The 19,969-nt window shown below is 37.4% G+C and overlaps 1 protein-coding gene and 1 non-coding gene across 6 annotated transcripts in view; both read right to left on the minus strand.

The window, feature by feature from the left end:
- The window catches only part of LIN7A (lin-7 homolog A, crumbs cell polarity complex component), a 365,099-nt gene that overhangs the window by 310,363 nt on the left and 34,767 nt on the right, over window positions 1–19,969 (minus strand). The window lies entirely within an intron of this gene.
- On the minus strand, window positions 249–321 carry TRNAD-AUC (transfer RNA aspartic acid (anticodon AUC)). The gene has a single exon. It is a non-coding gene; the product is annotated as a tRNA-Asp (tRNA).

The following is a 19,969-nucleotide window of genomic DNA, read 5'->3' on the forward strand; positions in this document are numbered from 1 at the left end:
TTCCTTAACTCCTCTAGTGTATCTTGTTTTAAAAGCATGTAGTAGACATTTCCACAGTGAGTCTGAGAATGGTGATAAGGTGGGATTTGGTATTTATTCCACCAAATATCTTAAAAAAATTTTCCACTATACTGATATAGCTGAAGGCTTTTTTTTTTTTTTTTTTTTGCAGTTCAAAGTAGAATATATAGCACAGATAAATTTTTTTTTTTTTTTTGGGCCACATTATGCAGTTTGTGGGATTTTAGTTCCCCAACCAGGAATTGAAACCAGGCCCTCGGCAGTGATAGTACAGAGTCCTAACCACTGGACCACCAGGGAATTCCCCATAGCATGAATAATTATTCTGGGTGTTTGGCCATATTGTTGAATGTACATATTTCTTCTTTAGCAACACATTTAGGGCTATTTCATGAACTCGCCCTTGAAATTACTAATTTCAATAATGTATTTTATTTTTAGTCTTTTAACTAAATAAAATAGAAAATTTTAACCACTTTTTGAAATTTCTATTAAATCTTACTAAACATTTTTATACTAGTAGTTGTAGCAAATACTACTATTCTGCTTTCTAGAGTTTAGTGTCCTACTAGGTGCCTATGTGAGGGTTTGGTATTACACTTCACACATATTAGGTCTAGACCAGCACTGTCCAATAGAAATATAATGTGAGCACATATGTCATTACAAATTTTCTACTTGTCACAATTTAAAAAGTAAAAATAAAAGATGAAATTAATTTTAATAATGTTTTAACTAAAATACCCAAAAACAATGTTATTTCAACAAATAATCAATATAAAAGATTATTACGATATAATACATTATTTTGTCAACTCTTTGAAATCCAGTGTTTACACCTATAGCATTTTGGAACAGCCTCATTTCAAGTGTTCAATGGCCACTTTGGCTAGTGGCTACCATATTGACAGTGTAGGTATAAACTGACCTATACTCAAATTTAAGAGAAATATGAATTGTTTTATATTGTAAAATGTTTTTCAGCCTCCATTAGTGACTGTCACAACTATTGCACAATATGAAAGTACCTCAGAAACTATGAATTGGAACAGGAAGCAAGAAAATGGACATTCAGTACGACTGGGAAATGGTACTTTGTTAGGCAAGATTCTACTGCATACCTAAGAGAGTGAATTCAACAAGTTAGTTGCCTTCTATCTTTTCCCACTCGAATCATCCCTGTGCTTGCAAGTATAGTCTGTCTCAAACTTCAGCAGCAGTACAACACATAAACCTCCACACCTACTAACAGCAGTTGCCTTTGTTTTGAAGACACAGGGCAAGCGATGTGAAGTAGCCTTTCCTGGGGCCTGACCAGTGTTTGCGATATATAGATTCCCTACAAATGGCCCATCATTTAATTCATAGGTAAAGGTCAGATTTCATCATCTTATAAGACCAAGACTCAGCTCTTTTTATTTCGTAAGTAACTTCCCAAAGAAGAACATACAATTTTTACAAAGGCAAATACTTTGCCAGTGCAGGGCATCTTGCTGTAAACATATTCAAAACAAAACAGAAAGAGAGAAAGACATTTTGGGCAAAGGGAAGAACAAGGAGAGTTCTGATTAAAAAGGTCCAAATAATTGCACCAGTTTCCCTCAAGAACAAAAAACAGGAGGCAGAATGCTTGCTTTATATTTGTGTAACTGAATAGCCTAATAAGGTATTTCCCCTTCCCCAAGAAAGCAATCTATGTTTTAAAGGACTATTTGAATTCCATCACTTTCTCCCAAGTTCCTTTCCAAGTCTCTTTTTCTAATTTTATCTGATGTCAGAATAAAAGAGTAACATTTTTCCAAATTGAGATCTAAAATGGCTAATGAATATTTTTTTATTCATTCTTCATATATTTTATACTACATTCACTCCATCCCAGTCACTACTCTAGATGCTGAGGGTTAAAGTGCACAGTCCATGCTTTGGTCTTTTAAAGGATATATGCCATAGTCTGGCTTATTTATTTGTCCAAGTGAAAATATTTTTGAAGGCAAGGTGCCTTGGGGACACAGAAGAAGGATCTATTAGACAAGCAAGTATAGCATCCATTCCCAGTGCTATTTCTCCAGAGTAATGAGAATTAAATTCAATTCCCTATATTAATCTGCATTCATTTTCTGACTGTTGATGACCTTGAAACCATGAATAGCCAAAATTTCACAGGGAGGGGGCGTGGAGAGCCCAGCTGGGACTCCCCTCCAATAATATACTAAAGCCATAGAAGAATAAATTCAACCCAGTTACAGCCACATTTTTACAATCCTCACAACTGTCCCCATTGCACACAACTGTTTATTCTGCTGGAAAGATCAATGGATTATCTGTTTTTTCTGATAACTTACATCATTACTCTTCTCTATTTGTGAGTAAAATGGTGGATTAAAAATAGCACAATTAAGATTGAAGATAACACAATGGCTTTTAAAATTTAATGTGAAGAATATAATTTGTTAACTCTAGATAGCCTCTGATTTAACTGTTTAGAGTTGTAACACAGGGTAGGAGGATATGGGTGTGTTTCTGAATCTAGGCTCAACAGACCAGAAAATGTGCTAGTGAGTGCTGGCACATGAGGACTTACTAGAGTGATCAGAAATAACAAAGTCAAGAGGAAATCAATAGCATTTATTCTGAATCACCTGAATCAGAGGATGTGTTAAATCACTGATTCTTTTATTGAAATATGTTGAATATATTTATGAAATTTTATCTGAATTAAAGTATAAAAATCTTATTAAATGTTCATTCTATAGTTCCTCAATAAAAATCAATATTAGCCACTTTTTTTTTTTTTTTTTTGCGGTACGCGGACCTCTCACTGTTGTGGCCTCTCCCATTGCGGAGCACAGGCTCCGGACGTGCAGGCTCAGCAGCCATGGCTCACGGGCCCAGCCGCTCCACGGCATGTGGGATCTTCCCGGACCGGGGCACGAACCCGTGTCCCCTGCATCGGCAGGTGGACTCTCAACCACTGCGCCACCAGGGAAGCCCATAGCCACTTTTTAATTTATGTATTCTTTCAAATCAGTATATATACTCATTCAAGTATCCCAAAGCATGCTCACATATATTATTCCATTTATCTTCATAGTAGCCGCTGCGAGATACAGAGGGGTTATTATTATCACTTCCTGGGATACTTGAATGAGTTCCTTGGAAATAGGAAAGCGAGGGAACCATAGGTTAAATGAATAGAGAGGCAAGCATAAATTGATTTATAGCTTCAAAGCCCTGCAAAATAAAATCATGCTTAGTTTACAATTTATTTTTAGAAATTATAGTTTCCCAGGTGTTTTAAAAGCAATATTTATCACCTTAGACTTTATCTGATAATTGTAAAATGTAGTGGCTTTTCAATTACCCTAGAGACTCATATTTTATTTCTGGAGATATACTCCATATAAGAAAATAATGCCGGAATGATGTATATCTAAATATTAATACGATCTTGGTCAATAATTAACATATGAAAAAATTCAACAATTTCCCGTTATGCATGAATACTTGAGTAATTAATTTATGGATAAATGTCAAAAATGCAATTCACATTTCCCAGTACAACTTTGCTATTCTAAACATACCTCGCATAATCATTCACTTTCAAAAGCGTCATATTGAGAGATTTCATGAGGATGTAAAATGGCTAATATACAATTCAGATCACTTTTATAACCTTGGTGCAAATGAAAATATAGGAGAAAAAAAGTCCATTATGCTTTAGTTACAAAAAGAAACAACAAAAACCCACACAATAAATAAGACAGTCTCTCAGCCTTGCCTTAATAGACCGTCTGCTCTTGTGAAGCAACCCTTGGGGAATGGATTAATTTATGTCCTAGCCTAAGGGGGTATGCCACAGAGGCTCTCAACCTGTGTTCCAGCGTTTGGTTCTTCCCTTCATCTCCTCCCAGTATTGACATTATCTTTTCTTTGCTGATCTTATCATATAAAAAGCTTTAAAAAATATCAGAGGCAAGATGATAGAATCCTTTGTTTACTTTCTTTCTTTGTCCTTTCTTTTCTATCCTTTTTATTTTATCAAAGAGGTTGTGCATGTATAATTCGAATATGGTTACAGCACAGAATTCTCCATCTCTTAAATTTGCCTGTAGAAAGGGATTCTGTAAATATGTACTTTTAACCTTTTATGAGTTTGTGTTTACTTGTCTTATGGGAATATACACACTACTCTCCTGAACTGATAAACTATAACCACAGCCATGGAGCCTCCATGTCTATGTCCCAGTAAATGCTGCAGAATGACCTGAACATAACTGAAGAGTGTATATAAGGGCAGAGGTTGATGCCCTGGTGAAATATTCCAGCTGGATATGTGAGGGCAACAGGGATGAGTAGCCACCAAAAGCACTAAATAAATTGTGGCTACCTTTTCCTTTTTTCCATCAGTTTGTAGGTGTCAGCTAAATGATTGCCTAGCTTTTGGAGAGTCATCCTCTGCATTAGCATGCGCGAAAAGTTCAGAGGGAGACTTCTTAACTTTCCATGCGCTGAGACTCAATAACTGCCCTCCTAGATGCCAATGAAAGACTCAAATCCACTGTGCATTAAGTCTTGTTGACCACTTAATCCACACACTGTTAGTTTTTCTAAATGACTGTTTCATTTGCTGTCAACACAGAACAAGATATCTTTGGTACTCCAAGGCACTTGAACTTTTTTTCATTGACTCTTTTAAAAATTTGGTTCTGATTAGGATCATTTGCCTTTTCATATCTGTCAGTAAAAGCACTGTGATAAAAATGAGCATGTTTAGTGAATATAATATTGATGATATTTTCAGATCTGAAATGAATTGGCTTTACACGTTCTCCATGCCTGGGGCATCGCTCAGAGCCAAAGGCAGAGTCAGATTGCAGTGTGATTCACCACATTAAACCCCGCCCCCCCCCATCTTATTCTGATAGAAACTGATGTGACCAGATTTGGATCAGGCCTGACTGTTGGAAGGGGGTATGGTGTGAGTAGTAAAACAGGAGCTGAACAGGTTCTCTGGAGTCAATTTGGTCATAGTTCTTCCCCAATTCACTAATATCTTGGAGGGCAGTTTTCTGTCTTCTACTATTTTTGTTTTTGTTTTGCTTCCAAGTGTGTACTCACCTGGAAGAGCCCAGTAATAAGTGCTAAATCACACTAATTAAGTAAGGAGTCTTTGCTGACCACCCAATCTAAAGTGACCCACCCCAGGCACTGCCTAGTCCAATAATTGTTTATCCAACATTTTCTAGTTCATTTGGTTTTTTGTATATTATTTGGTATCCCCATGATGGCAGGGCCCCCAGTACTTGGAAAACTACCTGAACTCCTATCATCATAAAGTAAATATTTGTTCAACAAATAAATAAATGAAGAACGCTAAGGTTTTTGAGGGTTTCCTCTCCAGGAAAGTAATTATTGTTGTCAGGCTGATGTGTTTAGTTTAGAACTATAGACACATCCCTAGGAAATAATGAAACAGTTCCGCTCCTTGCACATCTCTGATTTTCCTGCAGCAAGAAAAAGGAAACCAGAATGACCCAGACTCCTACAATTTCTTAAAATCTGTGAGTAACTACAGCTAACTTTTAGTACTATGAAACAGAAACCAAAGGAACGCTCGACTATGTCAGACCTGAGGAGCTAGGCTAGAACTGTGTATAATTAGGAATACAATGAACCAAAAAACTTATTTGTAAGAAGGGTGCTGGACTAAGAAAGAATTCTTTTAGTCATAAGAATCTGTCTTTTATCAGGATAAAAGTTAAAATAGATAGAAAGAGTGGCTATTCTACGTGTGGTAGCCATCCATTGTAAGCCAGAGATTTTTCTATATTATTGCTTTAATGGGGGCATGCAACCGTCTTTTTCACTCACAAGTATAGAAGGTGATAAAGAATTTCTGCCAAGATACTGAGAGACAGACCAATAATACTGTGAGGTCAGGCTGAAACTCAGTGTACCTAATGACATGTATAGCCCAACTGATCAACTTTATGAAAAAGAAATATATGTCTAGGAAGTTCCCTTTATCCGTGGTCAAATTAATATAATGGGACCTTTTATTGGACTGAGAGGACTGATGTCTTTTTCAGATCCATGTGTATAATGAAAAGGTATGTTTGTATTATTCAAAATATTAAAGGTTATGTTGCAGCAGTAAACAATGCCAAAATCTTAGTTGCTTAAAATAACGTTTACTGTTTATTTGTGTTATATATATGAACTTGGTTTAGCCAGAAAGCTGTGTGTATCATGGTGGCACAAGGATCTGCATGATGCTTCCACATTTGCCTTGGCAGGGAAGGAGAGCATGAACATTTGCTCTCCACTCGGAAATGCTTCTATCCAAAAGAAGACAAAGAGGCACTCATTACTGCTGCTCACATTTAATGGACCTAAGCAAGTCACATGGGCGTTCCTGACTTTACGAGGATATATTTTCTTCTTGTCTATCCAGGGAAGCTCTAGTTATGTCTGCCATAACAGCTCTGAGTATAAAAGAAGGGTTACAAAAGAAACTGGCTGTTGCAGGGTGGCATAATGTTAAAAGATAAGGAGAAAAAACGCTTTTTAGCAGAAAACAATCCAGAGGTAGAGGCAACAGGAAAATGAAGCAGGGTGTGGTGTAGTCAGTAAAAGGGAGAAATGTCACCTCCAACCATCCCTTCCTTTTGCTTCCTTTCCTTAACTTTCCTTTCATTTTTTTTATTTCCTCCTTCCCTCCTTTCCTTCCTTTCTTTCTTCCTCTCTCTTTCCTTCTTCCTTTCTCTATGTCTCCCTCCCCCCCTCCTTTTGTCCTCATCTCTCCTTGTATCTTCCTCCAATGTCTGATTGGGACAAAAATATTGTTAAGAATTGTGGTTATAAAGATTAAAAAGATAGTGCATTAGTAATGCCTAAGTATGTTATTACTCAGCTTGTAAACGTGACTCCATGTCTGCGTCAAGTTCTTTTATGCTTTAGGATGAAAGACATGACACAGTCGCATATACCTACTTACTTTCAGTTTAAGAACATTAGACCACTTTTTTGTTGGCTCTCACTGAGGGCACACTGCATGAGCTCCCCTATCTGAAGGAGTAGGTATATCCTATCAGTCTGTGAGTCCCTGTTGTATCCTCTTCTTCCTTTCAGTCAAGTGATGGTATCTTTATCAGCATGTCATGGTGGCAGCCAACAGAGCAGGCAAGGAGCTTGAGTGGTTCCATCAAGCTGTCCCTGAAAGTAGGCCTAGCACCACCTCCCTTCAAAGAGCTGAGCAACTGAAACTATGCTTCTTCTCTGCCATGACCATAGACGCTCAGCTGGTTCACTTCAAATCTTCCCAGCCCATCACACTATTTAAATACAAACCAACAGGTACATCATCGTAACAAATTATTTTCAAATAGGGGTCTAAGAACTTTTTCAAATTTGGTTTGATAACCAACTAGACACCCTTAGCAGCAGGGAACTATTAGCCAACAAGCCCTGCCTATAATATTCCCAGGATTTTCTCTGGTCAGAAACACAAACACTATGTAAAAGAATTTACAATATAAAAGGTAGAACAATAAAAAATGGAAAGCTTTAAGAAAAACTAAATAAAATTGCAATGTTCTAATTTTATATTTTTGGCTAATGCTTAGTAATAAAAATACAAATATAATAACTAACATTTTGATGAGCATTTACTGTGTGCTAGGCATTCTGTTGAGTCTTTTACATGGATAATCTTATTTAATCTTCACAACAAATCTATTACAGAGGTATACTTTGCTCACACAAATATGCAAGAAGCAATGAGAGTAGAGGTGAAGTTCTGTCCAAGTCTCCCTGAAGAAAGCGAATCAATAGAACCTGCACAGAGAAGGTGATGTTTGGAGACAAGACTTGAAGAATGATTAGGAGTTTGCCAGTCATGTAAGTGTGTCACACAGAGGGAAAACATGTTAGAATAAGATACAGTTTGGAGGAGGAAAGGGAAGTAAGACTCAGTAGGTTCAAGGGGTCAAATCACCAAACGGCTTTTGAGCCATACTAAAGAGTGTAGGTTGTAGGGAACCACTGAAAATTCATGAACAAGAGGTGACTGTATTAGTTGCTTAAGAAACAAACAAGCACCCCATGGTAATGGAGAATGGATTGGAATAATAAAGAAGGAAGGTATAAACTTCTTTAATATATGCACACATATAAGTCACAGAATTGACTAATCTAAAATATATGGGCTTCAAGGCCACACAGACCTGGGTTTGAAACCTAGTTTTTGCTACATAATAACTCTATGGTTGTGGGGATATTATTTAACCTTTTTAAAATCTGTTTTTTTCATCAGTAAAATGGAAATGATAATAGTACCTACCTCATAGAATAAAATAATGATTATAAACTCCTTAGCATAGCCTTGAACATAATATCCACTAAAAATATTATAATGTAAAATGCATCATACAGTACCTAGAACATAGTTGGTTCTCAGAAAATGTAGCCTTTACTCGTGTGTTTACAGATATCAACATCTCCATCAATCTCCATTATCTACGTACCTCGGTTGTGGTTGTATTACCAGAATGTATTATAAAAGAAAGAACTGGACAATTGGCTGAAAACAAAATAAAGAGAAAATAACACTCTGGGAACTCTTTTTCCAAGGTGAAAAATAGAAACTGAGACACTCTCCATGCACTCCCACAAAGACTCAGTCCTCCCATAAGAAATCAGAGAAGGTTCTACATATTGTCCATGAGGAGACATCTGGTGAAAAGAGGAAGAAAATTCAATGGGCTATGGTTTTTCAGGGGATAGAAAGCAGAGCCCATTATGCCACAGGCACTAAGTCAGTGACTTCAGCAAGGAGTATGAGTGGAAAACTTTCCCTCTTTTGTAGATATCCCAGACGAAGCTTCAGCAGCATCAAGGCAAGGAAGATGACAGCATGAGAAAGCTTTTATAATCGTTAAGGTTTTAGGGGACTTCCCTGGTGGAGCAGTGGTTAAGAAACCACCTGCCAATGCAGGGGACACGGGTTCGATCCCTGGTCCGGGAAGATCCCACATGCCACAGAGCAACTAAGCTCATGCACCACAACTACTGAGCCTGCGCTCTAGAGCTGTTGAGCCAAAACTACTGAGCCCGCATGCCACAACTACTGAAGCCTGCTGACCTAGAGCCCATGGTCCGCAACAAGAGAAGGCACTGCAGTGAGAAGCCCATGCACAGCAATGAAGAGTAGCCTCTGCGCTCTTCAACAAAGAGTAGCCCCCACTCGCTGCAACTAGGGAAAGCCCATGGGCAGCAACAAAGACCCAACATGGCCAAAGTAAATAAAATAAATAAATAGTTAAGGTTTTTTTTTTTTTTTTAAAAAAACTTCTTAAATGTGTGGGTATAATATTGATTCCATAGTACTTAAAAATATGTGTGTGGCATATCCTCCAACATAAATATATCAGTTATACTTCAAAAAGAAACACAAAAATTACTCTAAATAGTCCAAGAAGGAAGAGGTTTAATACAAAGAATTGGAAGCTTGGAAAACCACTGTGTATGTTGGAAGAGTAAAAAGTATGTATCAGTTATACTTCAAAAAGAAACACAAAAATTACTCTAAATAGTCCAGTTATACTTCAAAAGAAGTATAAATATATATATCAGTTATACTTCAAAAAGAAACACAAAAATTACTCTAAATAGTCCAGTTATATATCAGTTATACTTCAGTTATACTTCAAATATATCAGTTATACTTCAAAAAGAAGTATATCAGTTATACTTCATCAGTTATATATCAGTTATACTTCAAAAAGAAACACAAAAATTACTCTAAATAGTCCAAGAAGGAAGAGGTTTAACACAAAGAATTGGAAGCTTGGAAAACCACTGTGTATGTTGGAAGAGTAAAGGTAACGAACAGCTACCATAACTTTCAGATTCGCTGTTAGCTTTCTGCGACTCAGGCAGTTTCAGGAAATGTAGGGATCCACTACGTATGTTTATAGTTGCCTGAAGCTCCAAGGCAGATAATTTGCAGAGAAATTCTCAGAGGCTACTGCAAAAACATCCAATTAAGCTCAAATACATCCCACTGTTGACCAGGAGCAATGCATTTTGTTTCCCACATGAGCACCTTTCTTGGTAAATCTAGGCCATAATCTTGTTGGCAAGGGAAACAGACAGAGAATAGAATGATTCAGGAATGGTGCTAAGTCGCCAACAAACATAGATAAGAGAAAATAACATTTACACTAAGCCCAGTAGGTACATACTAAGATAGGTAAAGACATTCATAAAGCTTTTAGTCTGGGTCATTTTAGAACATTTTTTTCAAAGAAGAATGAAATTTATTTATATTGATCGGTGTACTTTCAGTATATTTATTTATACTGTTATGTTAAATATATATATTTCATAGATGAATAACAAGCAAATAGAAATGCTAGTTGTAGGCATTAACAATTAGGATAGTCTTTTGATAAAAAACACTGTGAAAACTGGATATCCACATGCAAAAGAATAAAACTGGTACTTCCCCGGTGCTACTGAGCCTGTGCTCTAGAGCCCGTGAGCCACAACTACTGAAGCCTGTGCACTTAGAGCCTGTGCCCTTCAACAAGAGAAGCCACTGCAATGAGAAGCTTGCACACCACAACGAAGAGTAGTCCACGCTTGCTGCAACTAGAAAAAGCCTGTGTGCAGCAATGAAGACCCAACGCAGTCAAAAATATAAATAAATAAATAAATAAATACATTTATTTAAAAAAAAAAAGAATAAAACTGAACCCCTACCTCACACCATATATGAAATTTAACTCAAAAGGGATTAGAGACCTAAATGTAATAGCTAAAAATATAAATTCTTAGAAGAAAACATAAGAGTAAATCTTTGTGATTTGGGATCAGGCAATGGTTTCTTAAATATGACACCAATAGCACAAGCAACAAAAGAAAAAAATGGATAAGTTCATCTCCATCAAAACAAAACTTTTGGCTTCAAAAGACAGCATCAGTAAAGTAAAAAGACCACCCAAAGAGTGAAAGAAAATATTTGCAAAAGGGAAGAAAATTTGCAAATCATATATCTGATAAGAGACTTGTATCCAGAATATACAAAAGACTCTTACAACTCAACAACAAAAAGACAAATGATCTAATTTTTAAATGGGCAAAAGATTTTAATAGACCTATCTCCAATGAAGATAAACCAAAGAGAAAAAAGATACATGTGAAGAGGCACACCACCATTCATTCATTAGGGAAATGCAAATTAAAACTACAATGAAGTACCACTTCACACACACTTGGAGGGCTAAAACAAAACAGACAAATAATACCAAGTATGCTTAGGGTGTGGAGGAACAGGAACCCTCATACATTGCTGATGGGACTGTAAAATGCTACAACCACTTTGGAAAACAGTTTCACATTTTCTCAAAATGTTAAACATAGAGTTACAATAAGAAGCAGCATTTCCACTCCTACTTAGGTATATACACACCCCAAACAATTGAAAGCACAAGTCCGCACAAAAACTTGCTTATTAATACTTACTGCAGCATTATTCATAGTAGCCAAACTGTAGAAACAACCTAAATGTCAATCAACTGATAAATGGATAAACAAAGTGTGGTATAGTCCTACAGTCCTATTCCTCCCTAAAAGAATAAAGTACTGATACATGCTACAGCATAGATGAATCTTGAAAATATCATTGTTAGTGAGTGAAACTAGATTAAAAGGCCACATATATGATTCCATTTATATGAAATGTATTGAATAGGAAAATCCATAGAGACAAAAAGTAGATAGTGATTTCTAGGGACTGAGGTTAAGGAGGAACAAGTCATGATTGCTATGGGGTTGCTTTCGGGAGTGACCAAATGTTCTAAAATTAGATAGTGGTGAATATACCAAAAACTACTGAACTGTACACTTTAAATAGCTGAATTTTATGGTATGTGAATTATATCTCAATAAAATTGTAATTTAAAAAATGGCAGAGCTGAAATCTGAAAGTAAAACAAAGAACAGAATGCTAGTCATTTAAACTCTTATGCTGACAAATACTTAGAACTATAAGTTATAAAATACAAAACAAATTATAAAATAATGAAATGAGATTAAAAAGTTTTTTATTCACAGGTATATAAAGTGAGGAGGGATTTGGAGCGGCTTATAAATTAGATTATATGTTATCAGATGAAAATGAGCACTTACGTTTCATACTATAGTCAACATGGTATCAATCCTACTACATGGATGCCTAATACAAACTTTTAATGATGCTTCTCTCTCAATCCCTTCCAGCATTGCAGTATTAAGAATGTGAAATGCTGACACTTTTAGACTTAGCAAAATTAAAGAATCTAGACATATATTCTGATTTTTAAAAGTCTGTTATATGTACATTGCCATAAAATAAAGGTAATAAAATGTGAATGTTAAATACTAAAAGAATTATTAAATAACATTCAATTGGAAGAAATTTGGGGGAAAATACATGTTTTTGTATTTATTATGTTTCAGCTGAAGCAAAGAAAGCTATTTTAAAACCAGAAACATCTTTCTAATTTATAACAGTAGCATGAAGGTGACTAACTTTACTAGGAGAGAATGACGTTGAATTATTCAAGAGAAATACTTAAATTTTTTTCAGAACAATGGCAACTAAGAAAATGAAAATAATGAATCAGTATATTTGAGTTTTAAATGTCTACATAAAGATGAACAGTGGGCACATTTAAATTTCAAATAAAATCTATGATTTTTCTGGTATCAGCACTGTAGCAAAATGGTTTTTTTTTCTTCTATACCAGTCATATATGCTTTTACCACTGGGGATATTTTCCCTTTCATAGTTACTAATTTAAAAACAAAAATAATTATGATAGATAGAATAACTCATAAGTAGATTATACTAGCATTCTTTATAATCATTGCTTTTTTTTCTCTGCCTTATCCGTACTTTTTTTTTTTTTTTTTTTTGCAGTACGGGGGCCTCTCACTGCTGTGGCCTCTCCCGTTGCGCAGCACAGGCTCCGGACACGCAGGCCCAGCGGCCATGGCCCACGGGCCCAGGTGCTCCGCGGCATATGGGATCTTCCCGGACCGGGGCACGAACCCGTGTCCCCTGCATCGGCAGGTGGACTCTCAACCACTGCGCCACCAGGAAAGCCCCTTATCCGTACTTTTGCCTCATATTCGTTATCTCTCTAAAATTTATTTTTAATTTCTAACTTCTATCCTATGATTCTATTTGTTACCTCTTGCCATTTTACATTATTATTTATTCTTTTTATGTAATACTCCTATCCTATTCTTAGATATCACTTTTATTCATTGGCTTTATTTTATAAATCTGCTTATTAGATATGAAAATAATTTTTCACCCAATTTTGAATCTTCCTAAAATAGTAACTCACATAAATTCAAAACCTGCAGTCTGTCTCTGAAGTTATATCCATAAAAAATATTACTGGTAGCAGGTTTTTTTTTTTTTTTTAATTGTACCTAGCAGAGTTATTTTAATTTTATGCCTCACCACAGGAATTCTCTATAGGAATCTTAAGCATCTCTTCAACCCATAGGGTTTGGGGTTTACTACACTGATGACATTCTTTTTAGGTCTGGTTGGCAAGAGTCAAGAAATCTCTCAGACGCCTTGTCATGACGCACGATGTGCCAGAAGTTAGGAAGTAATCTCCAGGATTATTCTGGGGCCTGCTATCTCGGTGAAGTTTCTAAAATGCCAGTAGCCTAGGTCATGGTGACATATTCCCTCCAGAGTAAAAGATAAATTGCTACATCTTGCACCCCACCCCCCACCATTGAGAAAAAGGCCCCTCTAAATTCTGCAGGCAGCACCCATTGCCACCTCCCTCTCAATATGCATTGCGACCTCATGGGGAGTTTCTATAAACAACTGTATGAGAAAGGAAACTTCCAAGGGTGGTTTACATAAGAAAACAGATTTGTGGGACATCCCTAGCAGTCCAGTGCTTAAGACTTTGCCCTCCTATGCAGGGGGTGCAGGTTCGATCCCTGGTTGGGGAGCTAAGATCCCACATTCCTTGGGGCCAAAAAACCAAAACATAAAACAGAAGCAATACTGTAACAAATTCAATAAAGACTTTAAAAATGGTCCACATCAAAAAAAAAAAAATCTTAAAAAAAAAAAAAGAAAACAGATTTGCAACCAGTCAGAACTACAAAATATAACATAACAACTCCACTCAATTAGGTTCCTGGAAGACAGTGGGAGATCTTCCTAGCAGGTAGAAGCTTGAGCAGTACATTTAGTGTTTCACTTTGCTGGTGACGGAAATGACAAGATATCTGGATACAGATCTTCCTCAACTTACAATGGGGTTACAACCTGATAAACCCATTGTAAGTTGAAAGCACTGTAAGTCGAAAATGCTTTTAACACACTTAACCTACCAAACATCATAGCTTAGCCTAGCCTACTATAAACGTGCTCAGAACACTTACACTAGCCTACAGCTGGGAAAAAATCATCGAACACAAAACCTATTTTATAATAAAGTGCTGAATATCTCATGTAATTTCTTGAATACTGTGGTGAAAGTGAAAACCAAAATGGTTGTATAGATATAGAACGGTTGTAAAAGTGTCAGTTGTTTACCCCCGTGTGGCTGACCAGCAGCTGAGGCTAGCTGCCATGGCCCAGAACCACAAGAGAGTATCATACTGCATATTACTAGCCCAAAAGATCAAAATTCAAAATCTGAAATACAGTTTTTACTGAATGTGTATCGCTTTTGCACCATCGTGAAGTTGAAAACTCATAGGTCAAACCGTCATAAGTCTGTATATACCAATTAATAGATGGTCTCAAAAGATTTACTGAATAGTGATGAACATGGAAGGAACATAACTGGAGCATAAGTAACAGGGACGTTAGGGGAGGAGTAAATGGGAGATCAGCAGAGGAGAACCTTTTAGGTAATCACTGAGTGTGAAGGTAATTGTATCCCATATATACACCGCCTCACCAAAGGGCATACACTGCATAGACTCTTAATAATCATGTAGGTAAGATGACTTGACCTATAGACGTTAATCAGTCTCCTTCAACAGCCACCCCGGTGCTTGCTCAATGAATTCAAGAACAAAGTGTCCAAGGCCATTCAGATGGAAGTTGTACAAAAGTTAAGCCATATGGGCGTACTTTCTCCAAGGCTCATCTGGCCAGTGAACACTACTGCTTAACACCCAGTCTGTCAAGACTTAAGAAAGCTGAGTCCCCAGTATGGCACCATTCACTAGGACCAGCCAGTCACCTGGTGGCAAATTGATATATTGAATTTTTACATCTTATTAAGGGTAGCAATCTGAGCTCTGTGGAGCAGACACTGTGTATACGGATATCCCTTCTCAGTTCCATAATCTTTTCCCAGAAGCATCAACCCTTGGGCCCACTGAATGCCTTACTCACTGTCATAGAATCTCAAACATTGTTTATGACCAAGAAACTCATTTACTGTGCCATGTGTGGCAATAAATTAATACCCCTGGGATTTACTGATCTTATCAGCTACCCAATCACCTAAAAGGACAATGAGAACATGTGGGTCTGGCACTAAGGGAATAAGTGGGAGTGGTTCATCTCATTACTACTGTCTCAATTCCTGTCCTAACAACTTTGGGCTCTCTGATGCATAAGGGAGGAATACTTCTACCATGGGACAAAATAAAATTTCTATAAAACTAGAAGTTGCAATTGTCAATGAACCAACAGGCAATGAAGGGGCTTACTCAACAGTTTGGGATGAATGGTCCCGTTAAGGAAAAATAAGGTCTCTACTACACAGTGGGGTGGCCTGTGAAATAGAAGGGAAACTCAGAAGCAGGTGAGGACAAAGAGGACTTAGAACAGTTGCCAGAAAAAGGAAGTAGTTAGTATCAACTATTGATTCACATCCAGATGCAGAAATCATTACAGTGCCCAGGCATACTTTCTTGCTTAACTTTTTATGCACATATTTATGTATATTAACCTATGTCATTTTTTCCGTTTCTCCTTTTTTTTTTTTGCGTACTCCCATTGTGGAGCACAGGCTCCGGACGCGCAGGCTCAGCGGCCATGGCTCACGGGCCCAGCCGCGGAGCGGCATGTGGGATCTTCCCGGACCGGGGCACGAACCCGTGTCCCCTGCATCGGCAGGCGGACTCTCAACCACTGCGCCACCAGGGAAGCCCTCTCCTATTTTTATATAAAGTATTTTTGTGGTTGTTAACTTTATAATATATTGTTTAAAGTTTACCCCAAAATATTGTGACCAAACTAGAAGGATATCACCCTGATTTGGATAAATTAACTGATGGAATTTGGGATCATACCTTTATAGGGAGAGAGTGAGCATATATTTATTTGAATAAGAAATAATTATAACATGTTAGATTTAAGAATGATATTTTTAAATTTGAATATAGGTAGAAGGTCCTATATGAATGCTGAATGGACAAATGAATGACTGTGCTGTGTATTATTTTGGAGGGACCAACCGCCTGCACGCTTATTTCTTTTCCTTCCTGTCCTCATATCACAGCAACTGGAAGTCTAGCAAACGCATTTCCCAGAATCTCTTGCCAGCGGGTTTCTGGTTTAGAGTCCACCAAGCAGAGGCCACAAAGTTCAAAATGCCATGAGAAGCAGAAACCATTGTTCTTCGTCCAGTAAGTAGACCTCATGGGCTTGAACAACTGTGATGCTTTGCAGTTCCTTTGGATCCCCTTGGAAGTTGTTCATCTGGTGTCGTGGTGACCTGAGATCATTAGTGGAAGTTTCCTGTGATCCTGAAACTTTCTAATCCCCTCATGGCTGGTGATAAAACTGAGTAATAGTGAGTAATAATGAATGCTTTCCACAGTCGCTGCTTCTCCAGGCCTTCCTATATATTTTTAAGTCACTAGTTCACGGTATTAAATTTCTCGCTACTTAAAACAGCAGAGTGGTTTCTTTATTTTTCTGACTGAACTATGCCTGATGCCATGCAATTGCTTAAATCAATCTTAAACATTTGAGATTTGGCAACACTGCTTGTTTTAGCCTCAGCTTTTCAATGAAAATTTGATAGATCAACTTTCACCACACTGAGCAAAACCCTTAAATAGGCTTTCCAGGATAAGAAATGAGAAAACACTACTATTCTTAGGGAAGAATATGAAAAGTCTATGATATTTGATATATCATATTTGATCTATAACATAATTATGATATTTGATATAACAATTATATTGCATTAACATTTCTTGAATGTTTACTTTGTGTCGGGCTGTGTTCTGAAAACTTGACATATATTATCTCATTCAATTCTCACAACAATCCTAGGAGGTAAGACACTATGTTTACCCCTATTTTAAGGATATAATAACAGAGGCTCAGACAGGTAATTTGCCTGACGTTGCAGAGCTTGAAAATGGTAGAGACTGCATTTGTATCCAGGTATTGTGACTCCAGAGACCTTACTTTTAAACATTGCAATATGCTGCCGTGTAATGCAATATATAAAAGTCAATCCAAAGATGCATAGTCAATAGAAGCAGTTAAAACGTATAATACGTGACCATAGGTTTTATACAAATTAAAATATTTTCAGAGGTTGTCTATGTAACGTGACTGTGCTCCTTTCCCTGCCTTTCTGTGCCCCCTCCCCCAACTCCCACCACTATTCTGGTATTGGTTATTTGTTAAAAACAATAATGATGGCTATATTAATAACTAATGTTTAATGAGTAGATATTGGCCAGGCACTGTGCCAAACACTTCAGAAATGTATTTTATTCAGTCTTATTATTGTTCACATTTTACAGACTGGAAAGTTGAGGCCTAGGTGATTGAGCGATTTTTCCATGTAGATGAAATATCAGTAATAACCCAGCCTACTCTCTCCAGAGAGTGGCACTTAACCAGGCTATCATGTTCAGGAAGCTGTCACTATGAAGGAAATACATACATTCATGTCCCTTAGAGAAAGTCCCAGTATCTTGAAGGCATTGGAGAAATTCAAATTTAAACTTTTCTTTCTTTTCTTCTTCTCTCTATAAATACCTCTGTGAAAATAAACACATGCCCGGGACCTAAATTAAACTAAAGTGGCAAAGAAAATGAGGACACTAGGCCTAAAAGAAAAACTACTTTCTGCTTTGTCGATAGTGGATTCTTATGGGACTCTTGCTTCTTAAGGAGAATTCTGGATTTATTTCCTGCACGTGAGAACTTTTATTCTCTTAGTTTAAAAGAAAGTAGAACCAGGAAAGGCTGCATACATGTAAGGCAGAGTTCTGCAGATATCTTGATGTTTGAAGCAAACGAAGGCATTTATTTGCCTTTTTATTACTATCCTTCTCAGGTGATATGAACACCTATTTGGGCTGGTGAGGGGAGGAAACCTGGATCTAAGCCCTTTGAGATTTCAGGTTCTATAACTCCAAGAGGAAACGAGGATTAATAAAGCATTTTGATATCAGCAAACTGATACACCACACATTGCCCTGTGCTTCAGTTTGCTCTGCATTTAACACATCAGCTGGAGAAGGCCTGTACCCATCAGCTGCCAGCCTTAGAGTGATCCAGGTTTCACCTTGAGCATACCTCTGAAAAATACATTGCTTCTTTCAGAGGCAGTTATCTGCCAGGTGCCTCATTATGTGATCTCAGAACACCCTATTCATTTATTTTAATTAATTTTTGGCTGTGTTGGGTCTTCGCTTTGTGGGCTTTCTTTAGTTGCAGCGAGCAGGGGCTACTCTGTTGCAGTGCCCAGGCTTCTCCCTGCGGTGGCTTCTCTTGTCATGGAGCACAGGCTCTAGGTGTGTGGGCTTCAGTAGTTGTGGCACATGGGCTCAGGAGTTGTGGCTTGTGGGCTCTAGAGTGCAGGCTCAGTAGTTGTGGTGCACGGGCTTAGTTGCTCCACGGCATGTGGGATCTTCCCGGACCAGGGCTCGAACCCAAGTCCCCTGCATTAGCAGGCGGATTCTTAACCACTGCGCTACCAGGCAAGTCCCCACCCTATTAAATTTTGTGGCACTTACCACAGTTGTTGTGATATATTCGTAAAATTATTCTTTTTGAATTTGTCTTCCTCTTTGGCCTGGAGATTATGTTCTACTGTAGACTAAAGAAATTGATTTAGTTATAACTGTTGTAAATTAACAATCAAAGGCTGTAACTATAGGATTAAAAATAAATAGGGAGAAACATTTTTTCAGGGGATAAACTAGTGAATGTAGGTTTATGTTTTAGAACTTTGGTGAATATATCACTGAGCAGGAAAATTAAAAACCTCAGATTTAGAGCAGGCTTTCTTAATAATCCTAATTCTATTGACACATTGAGTATTTGTGGTGGGAGCTGTCAAACCACTGGGTTAAAAATAAATGTAGTTTGGAGACACTACATGTAGATTCAGTTATGGTGGAAAGAATCAAGAATTTTAGGCTTGGAAGCAAGCCAAATGATGGTCAAATATTCTAATTTTACAAGTGAAGAGGGTAGGTGCTCAAAGTCACACAGTTATTTAGTTTCAAAGCTGAAATTTAAAATAGGTGTATTCGTATCAACATCAGTACCCTTTCCAATCAATGGAAGACACTGCTAAGTTCCACAAATCTACATCAGCCAGTGAGTGCCCTCTGTTGTGAGCAATAGAAATAAACTCCAGTTAACTTCAGCAGAAATGAAATTTACAGAATAATGTTAGGACTTGTGAAATAAAATCACTATGAATTTGGCTTCAGTTGGGTCAACCAAGAGACAGACTTTGGCCAGAACTCCACCAACCCACTAACTGCAATAAACTCTCATTCTTTCCAGCAGATTGCAATGGCAGTCTGAGATACTGGGAATTAACTTGGCTCAGTGTACAACTCCCTGAAAGGTCTGGGCAAGTTAGGTGGATAACCAGTCATCAGTCATTTTAGGGAAGCAAATAATTAGACCCATGTCAGC

This window comes from Pseudorca crassidens, chromosome 11, assembly GCF_039906515.1.
Source record: "Pseudorca crassidens isolate mPseCra1 chromosome 11, mPseCra1.hap1, whole genome shotgun sequence".
NCBI classification, from domain to species: Eukaryota; Metazoa; Chordata; class Mammalia; order Artiodactyla; family Delphinidae; genus Pseudorca; species Pseudorca crassidens.